The sequence below is a fragment of the Callospermophilus lateralis genome, chromosome 14, assembly GCF_048772815.1.
Source record: "Callospermophilus lateralis isolate mCalLat2 chromosome 14, mCalLat2.hap1, whole genome shotgun sequence".
Classification (NCBI taxonomy): Eukaryota; Metazoa; Chordata; class Mammalia; order Rodentia; family Sciuridae; genus Callospermophilus; species Callospermophilus lateralis.
The window spans coordinates 25690392-25711282 of record NC_135318.1 but is presented as its reverse complement, the minus strand read 5'-3'; the positions used below and the strand labels follow the sequence as shown (position 1 = coordinate 25711282).

Sequence of the window (20891 nt, the reverse complement as noted above, 5' to 3'; positions counted from 1 at the left end):
TAAAATAGTCTGTCCATCCAATCCACTGAATAAATAAATAAGCAACTGAGGTGAGGGTGGGGGGAAGCCCAGGAAAGGGGCCAAAGGGGGAGAGTGGGAGAGGGAAGGAATCCATATCTAGAACTGCTACAAGAGCAAATTAAGAAACATGCAAAAATAAAAAATAAACAGTGAAGAGTAACTCATATATAGAAAGAAAAGTAGGCAAGTAGGCAACCAAGATGTCTGTGACAGGGTCCGGAATTAGGACAACAAAGATTTTAACCCCAGCTATTATCATATATTCAAAAATAAAGGAAACCATGCTTAAATTAAAGAAGGTATGATAGCAATATTTCATCAAATACAGAATTTCAATAAAGAGGTAGAAATTAGGCCAGGCATAGTGATGTACTCCCGAAATCTTACTTGGAAAGCTAAGGCAGGGAGATCACAAGTTCAAAGTGAGCCTGAGCAAATTTGTGAGATCCTGTCTTAAAATTAATAATAAATAGGGCTAGGGATATAGTTCAGTGGTTGAGTGCTTGCCTGTGAAAAATAAAAAAATCTGGGGTCCATTTCTATTTAAAGCATTTAGCTTTAAATGTAGAATTACTGGGAATATAAAAAGAAAATAGCCAAAGGGGAAATATAACAGAGTGGTTACTAGCAGTTAACACCCGTGTGTGACAGATGCACCGCTCTTTGAGGTAGGATGAAGAGGCCAGGCTGACCAACAGAGATAAACTGCCTAGGTGCCAAGATGCACCCACCTTAAAAAGTCCTTCCTGCCACAGAGAACAAAGGGACGTGGCCACAACTGAAGGTACATTTCTTTAAATAACCCAATAGGAGAAAATAAAACCTACATGACATTCGGGAAGATTGTGTACCCCATAGTACTCAGCCTCTGAGGAACCAGGGAGGGATCCTGTGCTCTAGGGGATAGAATGCTCTGGGTGTGCCTGCTCCTCAGACACCAGATCTTGCAAGACCTAATTAAAACTTTGCTTTGTCTCTACCTCGTGTCTCTCAGTCCAGTCTTAAGGTTTAGGCAGGTGAGTGGGTTTCTCACATTAGCCCAGCCTGTGCAAGGCCCTGGATTTAATCTTGGTACCACAGGAGAATGAAGAAGAAAAAGAGAAGGGAAGAGTGGAAGGAGGAGGTGGGGGAGGAAGAAAACAGAAAGACATTTGATGGGGAAAAGACACCCTGAAATGACTTATGGCTAGCAGACCTGTTCCACAAGCAATACCAAAGGAAGTTCTTCAGGCTGAAAACAGTTGATCTCCAACAATAATTAGAATGCATCATGCATAAACAAAAAGCACCAGTAAAGGTGATTATGTTATAGAAGATTTTAAAAAATGCATGTTTTCTGTCCTTTTCCTCTTCATTGATTTGAAAAACAATATTTGTATGAAACAATATGTATATATTTTTTTGCATGCTTAGGCCTATTTGAGGGTGGGGGGGGTGCAAAAGGACAGTCAGTATAGGTAATGAATGATTGGGTCAGGAAGATGGGGGCTGATTCAAGAGGAAATAAAATGCCAGAGGGAGTGGTTTGTGAAGTAATGCCAGTGAGCCATTAAGTGTGGAGATTCCTGATTGGTTGACTGCTGTATCTATTTTGTGTTAATTAGATAAGCTATGTGGAATGTATAAATACCATTCCTGTCCTACAATAAACGGCTCCCACTCCTGCTGTATCAATGTACACAAGTTGTTCGTCACCCCCCAGTTATTTTGCTGCAGCCGGACTGCGGCAGCAGACCACCAGAAATTCCTTTCCAGGTTCTTGTTTTGTAAACTCAAGAATGAAATTTGTGGACAATAGAGAATAAGTGCAAAAGAGTAAGATTAGTACAAGCAAGAAGAAAATACATACTTCTCAATGAATGAGAAGTACCCCGATAGTGGGCTGCTGAGAAGGGTTTGGGTTAAGGGGGTCTTATTGGAATGGCTTGGGGTATTGCCTAACTTTTATGATAATTAGGCACCTGGAAATTAACTTGTTCATTGGTCAGGCTTATGACATTCGGATCGATTAGTTATTTTAGCCCTTGAGTTTGAAATTCCCTGTAGTGTCCATTTAGGTCCATCCCACCTTTCCTTTCTTCTCTAGTTCAAAGGTTTTTGATGGTTGGAATGTTGGGATGTTTGTGCTATTTCTACAGGGAAATCCTTTTGGGGTCCCATTGCCCTTCCTGACTGCCCCCTCTGACTTTCTGACTATCCTGTCTATTCAATGAAATCATTGAAGGAATTTAAATATGACACTAGAAAATATTTACTTAGTGAAAAAAAAAAAGCAACAAAAACATCATGAGAACCATGGAAAAGAAAACAAATGGTAAAATGAAAGGCACAAATCAAACTACATAAATAACATTAAAGGTAAATGATGGAAAAATCCGATTAAAAAACAGAAGTTGTCTCACTGGATTTTAAAACATAATTATATGCTGTCTATAATTACAAACTTTTAATTCAAAGGCACACACACAAAAAAAACATGTAGAGAAGGAAATTGCTAAATAAAAATACAGGGGGGAGGGTGCGCATGGGAGCATTGTTTGAGGCTGTCTCCCAACTGGCCAGGCTAAATATCAAAATGGAGTGACTCATGCTAAGTCAACTAAGCTGAAACTAAGCTGTTTTATCTGACCTGAGAAACCAGGAGAGAGAACTAACAGTTATATTTCCCTAACAGGCAGGCTTCAATTGGCATAATGATGAAGTTCCCTCTACCATAATCCCAACACAAAAAGTAACCTGAAGTTAACCAACCAGTTATTTTCTTATAGCTCTGTCTTCCTGTCCCTGCCTTACAAGGAGGGTAACTTGCATGTAAACCCAGTGCCTTTACTTGCTAAGTATGTGCCCTACTGTAACAGAGCTCCCTTTAAATCAGGAATTCTCAAAAAATAAACCTCAAGTGGTTTTTTTGTTTTTTTGTTTTTTTGTTTTTTTTTTAATCCCAGCTATTGTCCTGCTAACCTGTTCTTTAACCTATTTTTTTCCATCCTAGCTTCCTACAGGAAATTATCTTAGGTTGAGAACAGAAGCTAAAACTGCCCTACCAAAGACTTTGGCCCCTCCTGACCAGGAGGATGCAAAAATAGAAAAATCTGGATGAATCTACGTCTGTGTATTTCTCAACCTTTTTTCTCTGTGAATGATCGCTCCTATAACTTGTAATGCTTCTATGGTTTGGGAAAGGCAGATTAGCTATCTTCCCAGTTGAGCCAAAATTGCAATTATATGTATTTTTTTCTTATTTATGTCATCTTTGCCTCTTATTTCTGATGTTGGCAGGTGACTAAATCCAGATAATTGGGACCCCAAATTTAAGCTTCTGGAATGGACCCCAGTTACTAGCACAAAAGCAAGCAGGGGAGATAGGGATCTAAAGAAGGAAGACAGCTGGGGGCAGTTGGGCATGCCTATAATCCCAGTGACTCAGGAGGCTGAAACAGGAGGATTGCAAATTCAAGGTAAGCCTCAGCAATTCAGCAAGTCCCTCAGCAACTTAATGAGACTCTTCCTCAAAATAATTAAAAATTAAAAGAGCTGGGATGTGGCTTGGTGATTAAGCATCCCCGGGTTTAATCCTCAGTACCAAGAAAGAGAGAGAGAGAGAGAGTGAGAGAGAGAGAGAGAGAGAGAGAGAGAGAGAGAGAGAGAAGGGACAGAACAGCAAAAGCATGAAGACTAGAAGAGAAATGAAACTACACACAATTTGCAGAGGTATAAAGTAATGAAAGATGGAATCACTAAGCACACAAGTAAACCAGGTTTGTCTGTCTATGAGTGAAGCCTTGTGAAACTAGAAGACAGGGGCCAAAGAATCTTTGGATTTCTCTGTCAGAGAGATGTTTAATAAGTGACTGACATTTCCCTAAGAAATGAAAGAAAAGAAAGAAAAAGCTAATAAATTTAGATAATAGCTTTAAACCAATCTTCTTGTTTCAAAGCAACATTTTTAATCATCAAGTGTCTAAATTTCCATTCTCTCTGCCGCCTCCTCCTCCTCCCCCTCCTCCTCCCCTCCCTCCCCCTCCCCCCTCCCTCTCCCTCCTTCACACAGTGAAGGACAGGATCTAGATTTTATTTATTTATTTATTTATTTATTTATTTATTTTTTACAAATAAGTCCTTTAACATATGAAAAGACGTTTTCTAACACCAAAATAAAATCAATAAATGGGCAAAAGAACTGAATAGACACTTCACAGAAGAAGAAATACAACAAACATGAAAAAAATGTTCAACATCTCTAACAATTAGAGAAATGCAAATTAAAACTACATAGAGATTTCATCTCATTCCAGTCAGAATGGCAATTATCAAGAATACAAGTGGGGGTGGGGTTGTAGATCAGTGGTAGAGCGCTTGCCTAACACATGTGAGGCACTAGGTATGATCCTCAGCACTGCATAAAAATAAATAAATAAAATGAAGGCATTATGTCCATCTACAACTAAAAAATATTTTTAAAAAAGAATATAAGTAACAATAAAGGTTGGCGAGGATGTGAGGGTAAAGGTACACTCGTACATTGCTGGTGGGATGCATATTGGTGCAAACACTCTGGAAAGCAATATGGAGATTCCTCAGAAAACTTGGAACGGAACTGCCCACCATTGGACCCAGTTATCCCACTCCTCAGCATATACCCAAAGAACTTAAAATCAGCATACTATAGTGACACGGTCACATCAATGTTTATAGCAGCTCAATTCACAATAGCTAACTATGGAACCAACCTAGGTGCACTTCAACAGATGAATGGATAAAGAAAATGTGGATAAAGAAAATATACACAATGGAATATTACTCAGCCATAAAGAAGAATGAAATGATGGAATTTGCAGGTAAATGGATGGAACTAGAGACTATCATGATAGGTGAAATAAGTCAATGCCAAAAACCAAGGCCATATGTTCTCTCTGATATATGGATGCTAACTCATAATAAGTAGGGATGGGGGGGATAGAAGTTCACTGGATGAGACAAAGGCTAATAAAGGGAAGGGCGGGGAGATGGGAATAGGAAAGACAATAGAATGAATCAGACATAACTTTTCTATGTTCATATATGAATACTTGACCAGTGAAACTCCACATCATGTGGAGTGAGATGAAAAGAAAATGTCTTTTAAAAAAAAAAAAAAAATTAGGGCTGGGGATGTGGCTCAAGTGGTAGTGTACTCGCCTAGCATGCGTGAGGCACTGGGTTCGATTCTCAGCACCACATAAATGTAAAGATATTGTGTCCACTAAAAAAAACTAAGAAATAAGTATTTAAAAAAATTTTACTTTTTTTTTTTAGATATACATGACAGTAGAATATATTTTGACACAGTATACATATATGGAATATAACTTCCCATTCTTATTTATTTATTTTTAAAAGCAACATGAATACACTAGACTTTCCCCTTCACGGAGTGGCTTATGATGGAGTGGAGGCTTAGGGACAACCTACCAGTTCCCAGCAGACACCCTGTGGACTAATAGTGTACCTATGGAATCTTACCTGTGCCAGAATTTGTGACTTTAGGGGTGACCAACTGCTTTTGCCCCATATTTATGTAATATAATCATTTGAACTGTGATTGTGATCCCAAATTCTCCCCCTCTAGTGTGATCATAGTTACTGAACATAGTTCCCTGACAAGGAAGTTGCATGATTCCTGACTTAGGATTCATGAGGAGAGTGTGCAGTCAGAGGATCCGCAAATGCACCTCCTCTGTGTCCCCACTCCTGGAGAGTGAGCCTCTCTAACCAACTGTAGCTCTCTTTAATATTATGCCTTTTGGTGGTGGGGTGGGGGGGTAGTACTGGGCATTGAACTCAGGGGCACTCACCACTGAGCCTCATCCCCAGCCCTATTTTGTATTTTATTTAGAGACAGGGTTTCACTGCGTTATTTAACGCCTCGCTTTTGGTGAGGCTGACTTTGAACTCACAAACCTCCTGTCTCAGCCTCCCGGGCCACTGGGATTACAGGCATGCGCCACTGCGCCCAGCTAAATATTAAATCTTGATGTACCTTCCTCATCATCTCCTACTAGGCTCAAAACTCCACAGAGCCGAAGACTGTTTTCCAGACTTGACATGAAAGAGAAAATCAATTTCCTGCCCTGTACCAGCCAAAGCTAGGCAGTCTCAACTGCAGGGATGGAAGAGATAAAGAGACCAGGATCAGGCATGCTACTATACAAGTCTCCTGGATTAAAGGAATTTTACTTATAATGTACAAACAAAAAGTGATAGTAGCACCAAGATAGAAGAGTTCTCTCCTAGTTAGAGTGGTCAAGAATCACCGTTGTGCCAAGGGAAAACATGACTAATCTTGGGATTCTGATCCAAATCCACCTCTACCAATGGTAGTTGTTATGCTGCAACTAATTAAAACCATATTCCAGGTCACTGAAGGTACTACTGAAATGGCATCTGAGAAATAAGAAAGAAAGATTTTAAAAATTATTTCCAAGTTCCCCACAAGAGAAATAAGAACCTATAATAGTTGGATTTTTTTTAGTTTAATAAGGAGAAACAACAGATGAAAACCAGTTTACAGCTCATATCTGCCAAAGAGAATGAGCTACTGAGCACTTTAGGCCTTTCTTTTAGTGGAGGATTAGGTGCAATAAAGCCCAGAACAGCTCATCTCCACCAGGAAATGAAATGATCATCTGCTTATCTATCATTTACTTCACACTGAGGGCTCACACCAATAAAACTATGATTTTATAGAGCTATGAAGACAAAACCCATAAAACACACTGTACACTTTTACGGCTTAAAAATACGTCTCTCAGAAAGGTGAACCAATATTGACAAGCTAGCCTTTCTCATTATCTTTTGTTTGTCCATTTTTCAGACTGATTTTTTTCCCCCACAATATGGTAATTCTCCAAGTATCTGCAGGTAAGATTCCAGCAACCCTTTAGGTATTGAGCTTCATTCATCCTTGTGATCAGACTCTCATCAGATGGAAAATGTTCTGAGTGCAACTGTCCAATGCCAGCTAAGTAGAGGCAGCGCTGAGCTCACAGTCCACAAATGGTAACCTGCTTCCCTACTCACTGCAGCAGGACAAAGGAGGATGGAACCAGAGATTGGGGTCTATCCCCCGAAAGACAAAAGCCTCTCTTCCGGAATCAGTGCTCATTTTAGGGACTTCTTTTGCAGAATTTTTGATCTTTGGCCTCTAAGCTCTGTCTATTCCATGCAATAAAAATTTATTTAGCAACATTCCAGTTCAAATAGTGGAAAGAAAATGAGAGTAATGAGGACCCTCAAAGAGCTTATTCACTGGGAGAGAAACAGATGAGCCAACCCATGAGTCCAGTGCAGCCTATGGTGTGTAAAATAGAAGCAGGCAGGAGCTGTGGTGGAGGATATGCAGGAGGAGAACCTTTTTGGAGGATGATGAGGTTGTTGAGATATGTGAAATGGTCCTCAGAAGAGTTGATGCTTCAACACAGCTGAAATTTTATACAAGGATTGCACAAATGCTGACATTTCATATCTGTTAATGAGGTTGCAAAATATATAAACTTCTTAGTTTAATATATATATGCATATTATATTATATATTTTATAACAATAATATAAACTTCTTATATAATATGTATTATATAATATATATATGTATATGTATGTATGTATGTATATTGATATATATATATCAATCACAGGCTGGAGATATAGCTTAGTGATAGAGCATTTCACTAGGCATGCGTGATGCCCTAGATTTGATATTATATATTTTACATTATATTAAATTATTATGATAAATATGTAAAGAATCCAAATGTACATATATACATATATTTGTATATGCATATACACAAAAATACATATACATATATATATATATAAATAAAGAATCCTATGTTTTCTAATGAAATCAAATAGGAAAGCATTACCTATTATAAGCCACACACCTTGACCCCTATCGTCACCATGGATAAGTTCTCTTCCCCTTCTATCCCTTCACAGGGTTTCTTTCCCAGAAGGGAGGAGGATTGGAAAATATGATTAGAATGATGTTCCCACCTCAAGGAATTTAAGTGCCAAGTAATTATGGAAACAAGAAACAGAGTCCACTCTCCCTGCACTAGTTTAGACCTCCCCATCTGCAGCAACATGAGCCAGAGAAAGAGGGAGATTTAATTTTAAATCAAGATTAAAATTTGATTAAGAGATGGAACTTATAAGTATCTTGGTGATCTGAAAACAATGACAAAAATTTAATGAATGGCCTTAAATTTCTTTCATGGACAGGAAAGAACTAGTCCCGCAGAATAATGAAAGAAGATCAGACAAAAATAAAAATTGCCTTGTGATTCACTTCAAGAGTTACACTTCAAGGGAGAAGAGTTAAAGACCATGATAAAGGAAAATTTCCAGAAACACAATAAAAAGGAATGCCAACCAGAAGAGGGGTGGGGGATGAGAAAATAAGAGAATCAGTCTAGGAAGTCTAATATCTAACTAATAGATTTCAAAATTAAAAACAGGTGAGAGCTATAGAATTCAGCAATTCTATTTATACGTGTATGCCCAAAAGAATTGAAAGTAAGGACTAAAGGAAGTATTTTAAACCCATGTTCATAACAGTATTATTCACAATAACTAAAATATGGAAGCCAGAAAGTCCATTGGCAGATAAATGGATAAGCAAAATACAGTATATCTATGCATTGCAATATTACTCAGCCTCATAAAGGAAAGAAGTTCCGACACACACTAGAGCATGGAAGGATCTTGAAGACACTGTGCTAAGAGAAATAAGCCAGACATAAAAGGACAAATGCTGTGTGGTTCCACTTATGTAAGTGTGATGGTTAATTTTGTATCCACCTGACTAGACCACAGTACCCACGTATTTGATCAAATACCAGTGCAGACATTTACCCAGTTGGCTTTGAGTAAAACAGACTACCTTTAACAATGTCAAACAGTGGGTGGTTCTCATCCAATCAGTTGGAGGCCATTTTTTTTTTTAATTTTTTTGGTACTGGGGATCAACCCAGAGGTGCTTTACCATGACCTACTTCCCCAGCTTTTTTTATTTTTTATTTTGAGACAGGTTCTTGCTAAATTTCCAAGTTTGGCCTTGCACTTGCAATCCTCCTCCCTGAGCCTCCCCAGTAGCTGGAACTACAGTAGCTAAAGCCTGGCTTCAACTGGAGATCTTATGAAAACAAAGGATAACTTCCCCCGAGGAAGAGGGAATTCTGCCTCAAGACTGCCTTCAGCTTCAGGCTGTAATATCAATTCTTCCCTGAGTCTCCAGCCTGCCATCTTTTCCAGCCTCAACAATCTCATGAGCCAATTCCTTTTTTATTCTTGTGTTACAGGGGATCAAACCCAGAACTGGCTTTGGGCACACACTATACCTCTGAGCTATATCCTAACCCTGCAAATTCCTTAAAAATGTATATATCTTATCATAGATATATAAATACATTTGTATAAATATTTTATATATTTGTATGTGCGTAAAAATAAAGCAAATGAAAATCAAAGCTAGTATTCACTCAGGGTAAACAAAAAATTGTTCAAAAAAACACAACTAAGAAAGTAAGTGATGAAGTTGAGCTGAGAGGAAAGTATTGTGGTTTTGTTACTGTTGTTTTCGTGGTACTGGGGAGTAAATCCAGGAGCTTTACATATACAAGGTGAGTATTCTACCACGGAGCTACATCCCCAGCCCAAGCACAGTGGGGTTTTTGTTTGTTTGGGTGGGGGGTTGTTGTTGTTTTGTTTTGTTTTGTTTTTTGTTCTTGGGGTTGTCTTATTTTGGCACTGGGGATTAACCCAGGGGCACTTTACCACTGAACCACATCCCTAACCCTTATTATTATTTTTTTTTTATTTTGAGACAGGTCCTTGCTACATTCCTTATGTCCTTGCTAAGTTGCTGAGGCTGGCCTCAAATTTGTGATCCTCCTGTCTCAGCCTCCTGAATTGCTAGAATTATAGTATGTGCCACTCCACCCGGCCTAGGGTTATTTTTTGCAGTACCAGGACTGAATCCAGGGGTGTTGAATCCAGGGACACTCTACCACGAGCCACATCCCCAGGCCTTTCCACTTTTTATTTTGATGCAGAGTCTTGACTAAGTTACCCAGGTAGCCTTAAATTTTCAATCCTCCTGCATTGGCCTCCCAAATCTCTGGGATTACAAAGGTGCCACGCCCAGCAAGAAAACATAGTTTTAAAAAGCTAAATCTTCATCTTTCATTATAGAAAGTGAATATATAATTATAAAGTTAATAAATTAAGGCATTGCAGTGTTGCCTTTAAATATGGAGGCAGACACCAAAAGAAATGCTGAGAGTTCAAAGCATCTCTTGGAGAGAGGAATGAGATTGTCAAGAGATAAATCTAGCAGATAGATGTTTCCTCCCTTAGTTTTTTTTTTTAATTCTAAATCCAATATAAAAATTTAAATAAATTTTAAAATTATATGCATACCTGTTAGAATGATCAAAATTCAAAACACTGACAACAACAAATGCTGGTGAGGTTATGGAGCAACAGGAAATCTCACTGCTGATGGGAATGGAAAATGTGTGGTCAGCTTAGAAGGCAGCTTGGCGTTTTCTTACAGAATTAGACATACTTTTACCATATTACCTAGCAATTTGCTTCTTTATATTTATGCCAATGAGCTTATAATTTACACCCACACAAAAACCTGCACAAAGATTCTGATGGCAGCTTTATTCATAATTGTCAAATTTGGAAGCAATCAAATGTCCTTCAGTTGGTGAATGGATAAATAAACGGTGACGTACATATCCAGACAATGGAAAGTTATTAGTGCTAAAAAGAAATGAATTATTGAGCCATGAAAAGTCATGTGGGAATTTCAAATGCAAATTACTAAGTGAAGGAAGCTAATCTTGAAAAGCCTACATACTATATGACTTTAACTAAACAACGAGGCAAAATTATGGAGACTAAGATAATGAAGGAGGCATGTGGGGTCAGGGAATATATTGAGAATCCCCATACCTTCTGTTTCATTTTGCTCCAAAAATTCAATCTATTTTATCTATTTTATCCTTATCATAAATTGAAATATCACAAATATTTTAATGTTTTGAAATGTTTTTTAAAATATTCAATTTCCAATAAATCATTTTTGAAAAAACTAGAAATGTATTCATAAAATGCAAAACTCTATTAAATAATATGCTTAAAAAATAATAAATAGAAGCTAGAGTTATAGTTCCATGGTAGAGTATGTGCTTGGATTGCACGAGGCCTAGGTTCACTCCTCAGCATCTCCACAAAAAATAAAAAGTGAAATAAACAAATCTAAAAAGTCTAATTTTAAAAAGTCTACTGCAAAAAGTTCTGGATATCTGTTACATGGCAATGTAAATCTACCTAACACTATTGAACTGTATGCTGAAAAATGGCCAGATGGCAAATGACTTTTATGCTTTTCTACCACAATAAAAAAATGCAAACTGAAAATACGTGCAAATATAAAGATTACTATTACAACATATAGATATAAGAAAAACTAATTTTAAAAAGTTATATTTTGAAAAAAAATTACATTGGAACTATTCTAATAGTGGTCTTCATGTAAGGAAGCATAACTAAGTGGAGCTACTATGGAATCATGGAAAGAACAGAGACATGGGGAGATGTAGTTCTGCTCTGAATCCTCATCTGAATCATCCTAGGTGTGTGAATTCTCTTCTCTGGGTCCCATGGTTTCCACTGAAGCACTAAGGAATCGTGCTAGACCAGCAAGCACTCTCCCAAATATGTTAGATCAAACACGAGTTCCACAAAATACATTAGGAAAAAAAAAATGAATCTGCTCAAATCACCTTTGGAAACAGAATTCAATATTATTGGTCTCTTAAAGACTGTAATTCACATGTGCATTTTAAAGGATGTTAAGTTTGGGATCTGAAATGTCCCCCAAGAATCTCATGCATTTGCAAGCATGGTCCCCAATACAGCAAGATTCAGAGGTGGGACTTTTAGACCATAATTGGATTGTGGGGGTATAACCACATCAGTAGGTTGATCCATTGATAGATTAATAATTTGAATGGACTACTGGGTGGTAACTGTAACAGGTGAGTGTGGCTAGAGGAATAGTTCACTGGGGGACATAGTCTTGGAGGCTAGTTGGAGATTATATCTGTCCCAACCTCCCTCTCTCTCTCTCTCTCTCTCTCTCTCTCTCTCTCTCTATCTATCTCTCTTTTCCACATGCTGCCATGTACTGAGCAGCTTTCCTGTGCCACTCCCTCTGACCAGGATGTTTTACCCCAACTCAGGCCCAGAGCAATGGAGCTGGACAATCACAACTGAACCTCTGAAAACATAAACCCCAAACAAACTTTTCCTCCTCGAAGTTGTTCTCTCATTAGGTGTTTTGGTCACTTTGACAAAAAGTTGATTAACACAAAGGGTGTGTGAAAACCGTTCAAAAAAGAATATTTTATATTTGTGTAACCTGCTTCATAAACCAATTGTAGTCCTCATTTTTATTTTTTTACTTTGAATTCATTGACAATTCTCCAAACGGTTGTTCTATGTTAAACATAGTGAATTACCACCCTGACATAATTTCTGAGAGGGACACTCAAAGATTCCTTCATTATTTAAAACTTCATAACAATACCCATACAATGGTTCCAGGGTCCAGCAGTGATAGATTTGGGGAATGCATATATTTAAATCATTTATTTCCAGGATTTCTTTCTTCAGCATTGTGAAATAATTTCATAAGGTGTCATTTCATGTGAGATTTATAAATGTCAATTCAGAAACAAGATTCCCATAAAACAAATGATCGTTTCAAAGCACAGCTTGGATCTACACAATTGTTTTATTAAAAATATTTTATGTGACATAATCCTCATAACACATAAAGGTCTTCTTATCTGAAAATGAATAAACACAGATGGAGGCACTCTCAAAGTGTCATTCAGCGTTGTAACAAAGGACAGGCAACTCAGCCTGCCCTTCCTAGGCAAGTAGCAAATCTTCCTCTTGATAGAAACGTGCCCGGGTAAGGAAAATGTAATGTATTTCATAACCGCAAACTAATTTTCTCATGAATTTGTGAACACAACTGACAGGAGCCTCTATCTGTCAAAGCCGTGGTGTGGAAAACACTTCTCCTTAGAAGCAGAGGAGAGAGAAACTGATTAAAATGTGGCTGATAAGTGTCCGCTATAGATCATAGAGTGCTGAAAGGAGTTCTGTCTTTAATGCCCTGCAAACTGTGGGAACAGATGCTGTTATTGGCTCAGGAGAGTCCTCCAGGAAACATAAATATAAAATTGCAGTTCTTCAAGAATGTTTAGGGGCCTTGTGGAAGCAAAGGGAGAATGGGCCTCTACATGGAATCTACCAAGATAAATCACCAGAGGGAAGTCCGGATTTATGACAGTCATCAGCTGTCGAAGAAGCTGGAGCCCCTGACATCATTAACAACAATTCCATGTAGATCTTTCCCACGTGGGAAGTATTTATTGGTCAACTTGCAGACATTACTCCTTATTCTTCCAATTAAGATTATATGAAAAATCTAACCTGCCAGAATTAACATTCTATGGGGGTTTATCTTCTGGAAGCCATCACCATCTCCAAGAAAATAAAAAGTGTCCCTTTTCAGGCCAATTTAAAGTTAAATCACCATCTGCTGTGGTGGGAAAATCTCTATTGGCCATGGAACAAAGACACTATTTCAAGGCCTTTATTGAGTACCCACTATAGTAAAGAATATAAAAAAAAAAGTGTCCCAGAGGTTATGGGGCTCAATGTTATTTAAACTAAAGACAATTATTTTCTACTACATTAGGGTTTAGTCATTTTTTTTTTTGTCTTATTTAGATTCATAGACTCTTAGCTACAAAATTGACTTGAAAATGATACTTTCTCTAAATTTATCTTTCCTGTGGGGAGAAAAAAGTAACCCACATTTAGGCTTCAGTGGATAGTAGAATAAACCGATATGATAAACCATCATGTAGATAAAAACACGTCAAGCAGGAAAGAAAAGTGTTAAGATTCCAGCGACAACATACTAACATTCACAAGAGTAGAAAATTAGAAATAAGAAACCAAGCTTTTGTGATGTGAGTTAATTGCAGTTTCACTTCCTATACCAATGTGCCACATGGGCCACCATGGAATTAGCCAATGAGAAACACCAGTCAAGGGCCATTGACATCAGAATTTATTCCTGCCATTAGGTGAGGTTTTGTGGTGGGAGAAGAGATGTCTCTGAAGAAGGGTCTGAGGAGTTCCCAGAGGGAAGGGGGATCTTTATTGGGAACTAGCAGGGTATGGGGTTCTTGACACATATATGACAAAAAAAGAATTCCAGCATGTAAGTCAAAGGCACACATAGAGGTTTATTTAGTCCAGTAGATACACATTCAAGGGAGAGGAGGGCAACCTCAAAAAAGAGATGCTATTGGGGTTCAGCGGAAATACACATTCAAGGGAGAAAGTGAGCTATCTCCGGAGGGAGTGACCGTAATTCATTGGTGTGGGGTGTTCATATTATTTATAGAGGGCTGGTGCCAGGAACTGGACAAGAGATGGAGACAGGGTGGAGCTATACAATTTCAGGCCAATTTTTTCTTTGCTTATGAATTCCCTCATTTTACAAAAGCATGTCCTCAAGATTTACAACTGAGCCTTCTGCATCTTAATGGCTCATGGGTGTTTCCTTTAAGACTCAGCATCTCTCTCTCTCTCTCTCTATCCTAAATCCCTATATCATTTTCACAGTAGAGGGACTTTCATGATCACAAAGCTCCTTTATCCAAGATTTATTGGAACAAACATAAATAGGGTTAAAAATAATTGTGGTTGTCTGTCTAACGAGACTCGAAGGTATTGGGGGTGATTTTCTTATTTTTTCAGTTTTATCTTGGCAGTGCTGTGGATCAAACTCAAGACTGGTGCATGCTGAGCAGGCTTTCTACCCCAGAGCACCTCCTCCAGTGCCCCCTCCCCACCTCCGCAGGGTTATTTTTTAAATTGAACTTCCTTGAACTATACTTTTATTCAAAAGGAAAAGGACAGAAACTGTGTGCCTTATATTTTCAAATATTTTATATTGTTCAAGTGAAGCAGTCCTATTTGAAGGGGATAAGAATATGCCACCACTAAATATGTCACTGTGACATAAAAACAATGTTAAGATGAAGGCATTTTGAGTTCCTGAGGTCCTTTATCTGCCTAAAAGCAGAGACTTCCAGAAGAACTTACTTGTCATAAATTCCCTCCCCAGGAGCCTCTCCAATCTTCTCAGAGCCTGGAAGTGAGTTGGCACCACACCCAGACATTGTCACCAGACTGTCAGACCTCCCACCAGCCCATTTATCTTTCTGAAAAGTCATTTGCTTTCCCCTAAGTTCCTCTCCTCCCTTTCATCTATTAAGATGGCATACAAGCCCCACCTTCTAACCGCCCCCCAACTTATTCATCACTGAGCACTCCCATTATTTATACCTAAAAGCATATTTTTTTTCTCTTGCTAATCTTTAACAGTTTAATTTTCCAGCACACACCCCCTCCCCTTTCCTGAACTTGAGTGGATCAATGAAGTTTTTTTTTTTTTTTCTCTATATTTTTCAGAGGTACAATTTGTTTTGGAGTGAATACTGAGATTTCTCCTCAACGATGCTGTTGTGAGCGTGCTCTGTCATTAACATAGATCAAACACATTTGTGTCTTTAATGAATAAAAATAAATTCATAGGCTACACCATCATTTCATTAGTGGCAGTTCACAGAATACTTGTGGGTCACCTGGTCGTCATAAGGCAGGCGGCCCCAGGTTCTTGTATTCCAATCTTAATTTCAAGTATCTGTAACACTCAAGTCACATATCACACTTCCCACAAACATATATATTAGAGAAGGGCTAAGAAAGGATTAAGGCAGCCACAGGGGTTCAGGAGGAAGAAAGCGGATATGAAAGCAAAGAGTGATGGTCTTTTAATAAGGTCACAGATGGTCATTCTCATTAGCACAATTCATTTATTTATCAGTTTGTGCCTTATGGTTGTGCCAGCCAGGTGGGGGTTGTTTATTTGTGTAAACAAGATGTACAGTCCTTCTACCTCAGCACTTACAATGGAGTAATTTATGGCAAACTGCTCTACAAAATGGAGTAACAAAGGTTTAACCTGAAAACTGTCATAGAGTCACTCTGAGCGGGACACAGCCTGCTCTCTATAAATATGAACACATACAGATTTAAAAACCCATCTCTCCCTTTGTAAGTGCAGACCTCAAATCCTTCTTCTGTTGGCCCTATTATTGGCAGCTTGTGACCTTCCAGAGGTACTTAAGAGTCTCAGATTATAACAGAGACTTAGAGAGGTTGCTTTTGTTAAAAACAGTGATTCTTCACTTAGGCCTGTGGATGTCCAATGTATAACCCACTATGGGGGTACCATCCGCCATGAGTCCTGCACCAGAGGCCTCATTCTTAGACAGAGGGTGGAAAAGCAAAGAGCTCTTGAATTTGCACTCTCTCTCTCTCTCTCTCTCTCTCTCTCTCTCTCTCTCCTTCAGCTTAAAATAATCAGTATGCCAAAATGGAATGTCTTATAGTGACATGCCCAGTCCAAAACTTAAACATTTAAGCCTCTAAAACTGATCTAAATAAACATATTTACTTTATGAAGTTAAAGAAAAAGATGTCAAAAGTCCCCAAAGTAGAAAAAAACTGCAAGAGAACAAGGAATATGGGCTGGTAGACTTTGCTCAAATAAAAGACAAAGTGTGGAGTCTGACCCTGGTACAGAGTAGGACAGAGTGTGGACCCTTCTAGACCCATGCCACAAAGGCCATGGGGTTGAACATGGGAACCTAACCTTGTAGCCCAAGCCCAGGAGCCCACAGTGGATCTGTGCCAGAAAAAGTATCACTGAAGGAATGGACAAGAGTCCATGCAGCTGTCCAAGATATTCAGCAGCACAGCTGAGTAACAGCATCTGAAGCCAACATCAGCTAATGGGCTGATAGACTCCTACCTGGTTATCTGCATGAGACATGGAAGAGCTAAAGCCTCATTGCACCGGCACCTGAACAATTGGAAAAGCAGAAGAAAAGCAAGTGGGAGATATTTTTATTTCTTGCCAATAAAAATGTGAGAATATGAACTGATTTTTCTCCAAGCTGGTAAAGCAAGCCATATCAACTAAAGAAAATCAATTATTTGCATTATTTGACTCAAAATTCATGACAACCATTCAATTAAATAAGAGCATTAATCATTTTTTTTAAAAAAATTAGCAGTCTGCTTCATCCCCTCATCCACATGATGGAGAAGAAAAGGCTACTTGAATGAGAAAAAAAATCTTATAAATAATTGCTATTTAGGAATATAAAGATATCTGTTTTTACATGTCATTGGGACAAAAAAAGCAAGGAAAAACAATAAGAATTATATATTTCTGTTTAAAGATGATTTTCACAGCACATGGCACCATTTTCTCAGGGTTTTACAATCTTGCAAATTCCCTTTGTTTAATTTTGCTTCCAAAAGCAAATTAATAATAGCAGGAAACAAGTCATCAACAGTTATGAATATTCACAGAAATTTCTTTATTGCACAGAAGAGCAAGATCAGGAGCCTAATGAATGTTTCTAGTGCTTTATCAAATTAAATTATGTCAATGTTTTCAATGACACCAAAAGCCCAGTCTCCGCCAGAAGCTGCAAAGCAGAGGGGATCTCTTTCCCTTCTTCCTGAGTCTTGTTAAAAAACTGGAAAGCATCTTACTAGCATTATAAGCAAAATGAAGACTGTAGAGATAAATTTTATTGGTAGAAAGGGCATAAAAATGGCCGGATGTGGTGGCACATGCTATAATCCTAGGTACTCAGGAGGCTGAGACAGGAGGATCACAAGTTTGAGACTAGCTTGGGCAACTTAGTAAGACCCTGCCCCACCCCCCATCCCCCCAAAAAAAAGGGCTGGGCATGTAGCTCAGTGGCAGATCACCTGGATTCAATCCCCAATTTTAAAAAATAATAATAATAATAAGTGAGAGAGAGAAAGAAAAGAAAAAGAAAAAGAAAAAAAAGGAAGTAGGTGAAAATGATTGTTGCTTTACTTAGCAACAGTGAAATAAGGAAAACAGAGTATAAGGGAGAAAAAACATTTTACTCTTTCAAATTTTGCAGCTGAGGTCTACAAATTTAACTAACAAAATGCATATTAACAGGAGAAAAAGGCACAAATTTTATTGGCATTAATTTTTTTATCTGCACAGAGGCTTCGTAGAAATGAAGTGAAACCTAAAGAAGCAATTAGACTTGATGTCGCAAAAATCATTTTAAGAAAGGACAATAAATTATAGAGAAATCACTAGACAAAGGAAAAGGTGTTGGGACTTTTAGGGCTGATAAACAATGGGAAAGTGACTATCAAAGACGTGGGAGAAAAGGGTTATGCTTAGTAAGCATCATTTATGCAGATTTATCTGAGGGCCATCTCTCCCATCTTCAGTTATAAGGATCACTGTCCTCATGCAGGTACAAGAGGGATGAATTTATGCCTGGCGATTAGGCAGAAAGTGGAAGAGCAGAGAGCTCTTGTGTCTGCTGTCTGTCCCTTGCCTCCAGCTTAAAATAATTGATATGCCAAAGTGGTACAGATTAGAGTAGCACACCCTGATGTTCTTCAATAGCATTCATCTTTTGTTTTACTAGGTTAGGAATTTTAAGACTACTTGGTGTGACGTGCAAGTTAGATAATTAGAGAGATGGAAAGAGAAAGAGAGAGCTAGAGAGATCACAGACAAAAAGAAATGGAGACTCCTCTTCTTCTCCTGTAATTATTTCATGGGTACTACCCAGAATTTGTCTTGTCTTATTTTCACTTTCACATGAAGGCAGAGATTATCAGAGGAATCTGTGGATACAATTTATATTATTAGTTCTGCATGTCGGGATAAGCTTTTTGTCTCTGTGACCAAAATACCCAACAAGAGCCACTTGGAGGAGGAAAGGTCTATTTTAGCTCACAGTTCCAGAGGTTTCGGCCCAGGCCTGGTGTACTCCATTGCTCTGGTGCCAAGGTGAAGCAGGACATCATGGCCTCAGGGCAGAGCAGAGGAAAGCAGCCCCCCTCATGTAGACAGGAAGCAGAGAGAAGGAGCGGGGAAGAGACCACAGGGAAGATGCATCCTTCCAGGCAGACAACAGTGACCCCCTCCTCCAGCCATGCCCCACCTGCCCACAGTTACCCTCCAGTCTGTCCATTCACACCTGGATGGACTGATGAGGTCACTGCTCTCCAGGCCCATCACTGCACTACTGAACATTGCTACCCTAGCCCCGGAGCTTCTGAAGATGCCTCAAATCCACCACGACACTTAAGCCCTGCTCTACTCCTTAGGGTCGCGGAGTGGCTTCCTCTCTTTTTTTCCTGGTCATGCTGCACCAAGTAGCCTCCATACACCTTTTCCATTGGTTCCTATGGCTCACTGACTCAGTTTCCCTTGTTTCCTAGTCCCAAATTTAACAAGAGAGAAAAGTGTTTGGCCTAGTGCATCTTCTCATGTGAAGCTGTGGAAGTTGGGAGACATTATGCTGACATGAAAGAAGAGAGGGTCAGTGTGTGTGTGTGTGTGTGTGTGTGTGTGTGTGTGTGTTATTGAGGACTGAACAAATCCAGGGGTACTTTACCACCAAGCTACTTCGCAGCCTATTTTATCTTTATTTTGAGACAGGGTCTGGCTGAGTTGCCCAGGCTGGCCTCCAATTTATAGTCCTCCTGCCTCAACCTCCCAGGTGGCTGGGATTACAAGTCTGCACCACCACCTTGGCTTGCTCTTTTTTAATTGTTTGGCAATAACAGAGAGTATTTCAACAGAAGGGAGTTAGGGAAGGCAAGCAATGATCAATAGCTCTTGGCTAACAAAATGTCATTTTTACTTAAAATATCTCTCTTAGCACTGCATTTAGAGTGTTTCTAAAGTTTCTTTATCACTTCAATACTAAAAAGCTCAGATATCTTTGTAACACTGAATTTTCGAAAAATGGAGCTTCACAAATGCATCAAATGCAAAAGAAAAAAAATCAAGACAAATCAAACAGATTTTGAGAATTTTAGACATTTCAGAATATTATAATTTAAGACCTAATAGTAATTTGATCATGTAACAAATTAACCACCAGATTATTGGGATATTTTTTCCAGTGCAGAGGACCAAACCTTAGGGCCTTGCAAATGCAAGCCCTGTACCCTCTATACTCCCCAAACCCACAATGTTTTTTTTTTTTTTCCTTAATATCAGTCATCAAATACTACTTACCAAGTTATAATTGGTCTCCTCTTCTCTTCCTGGTCATACTGCAAGTAGTCTCCATGCACCTTTTCCATTGGCTCCTATGGCTCACTAACTTAGTTACCCTAATTTCCGAGTCCCAAATTTAACAAAAGAGAAAAGTGTTTAGCCTAGTGCATCTTCTCATGTGAAGCTGTGGATCATGGGAGACATTATGCTTCAGTCAGGTGGAAGAGTGCTGCTCCATTCACGGTGACCAGGAACCCATGAGAGGGTCGGGGTGGGTGAGGCCATAGGGAGGATGAGGCCTTCTAGGACACACCTCCAGAGACCTAGCTCCTCTAGCCACACCCCACCTGCCTATAGGTATCATCCAGTTCATTCAAACTAGGATGGACTGATTGGGTTATGGCTCTCACAATCCAAACATTTCACCTTTGAATACTCTTGAATTAACATAGGAGCTTTAGAGCACTTAGTTTTTAGAGCGCTTGTGAGGGGACTGACAAAGTAGCTCAGGCTTTGGATTGTCATTAAATTTGATGCTGCATAGTGGATGCCCAGTAAATGTTTGTCAAATGGG

General features: G+C 38.8%; 1 pseudogene; it reads right to left on the bottom strand.

Moving 5' to 3' along the window:
* The window catches only part of LOC143380720 (thyroid transcription factor 1-associated protein 26 pseudogene), a 92352-nt pseudogene extending 71949 nt beyond the window's left edge, over positions 1-20403 (bottom strand).
* Positions 20404-20891: the final 488 nt, after the last annotated feature.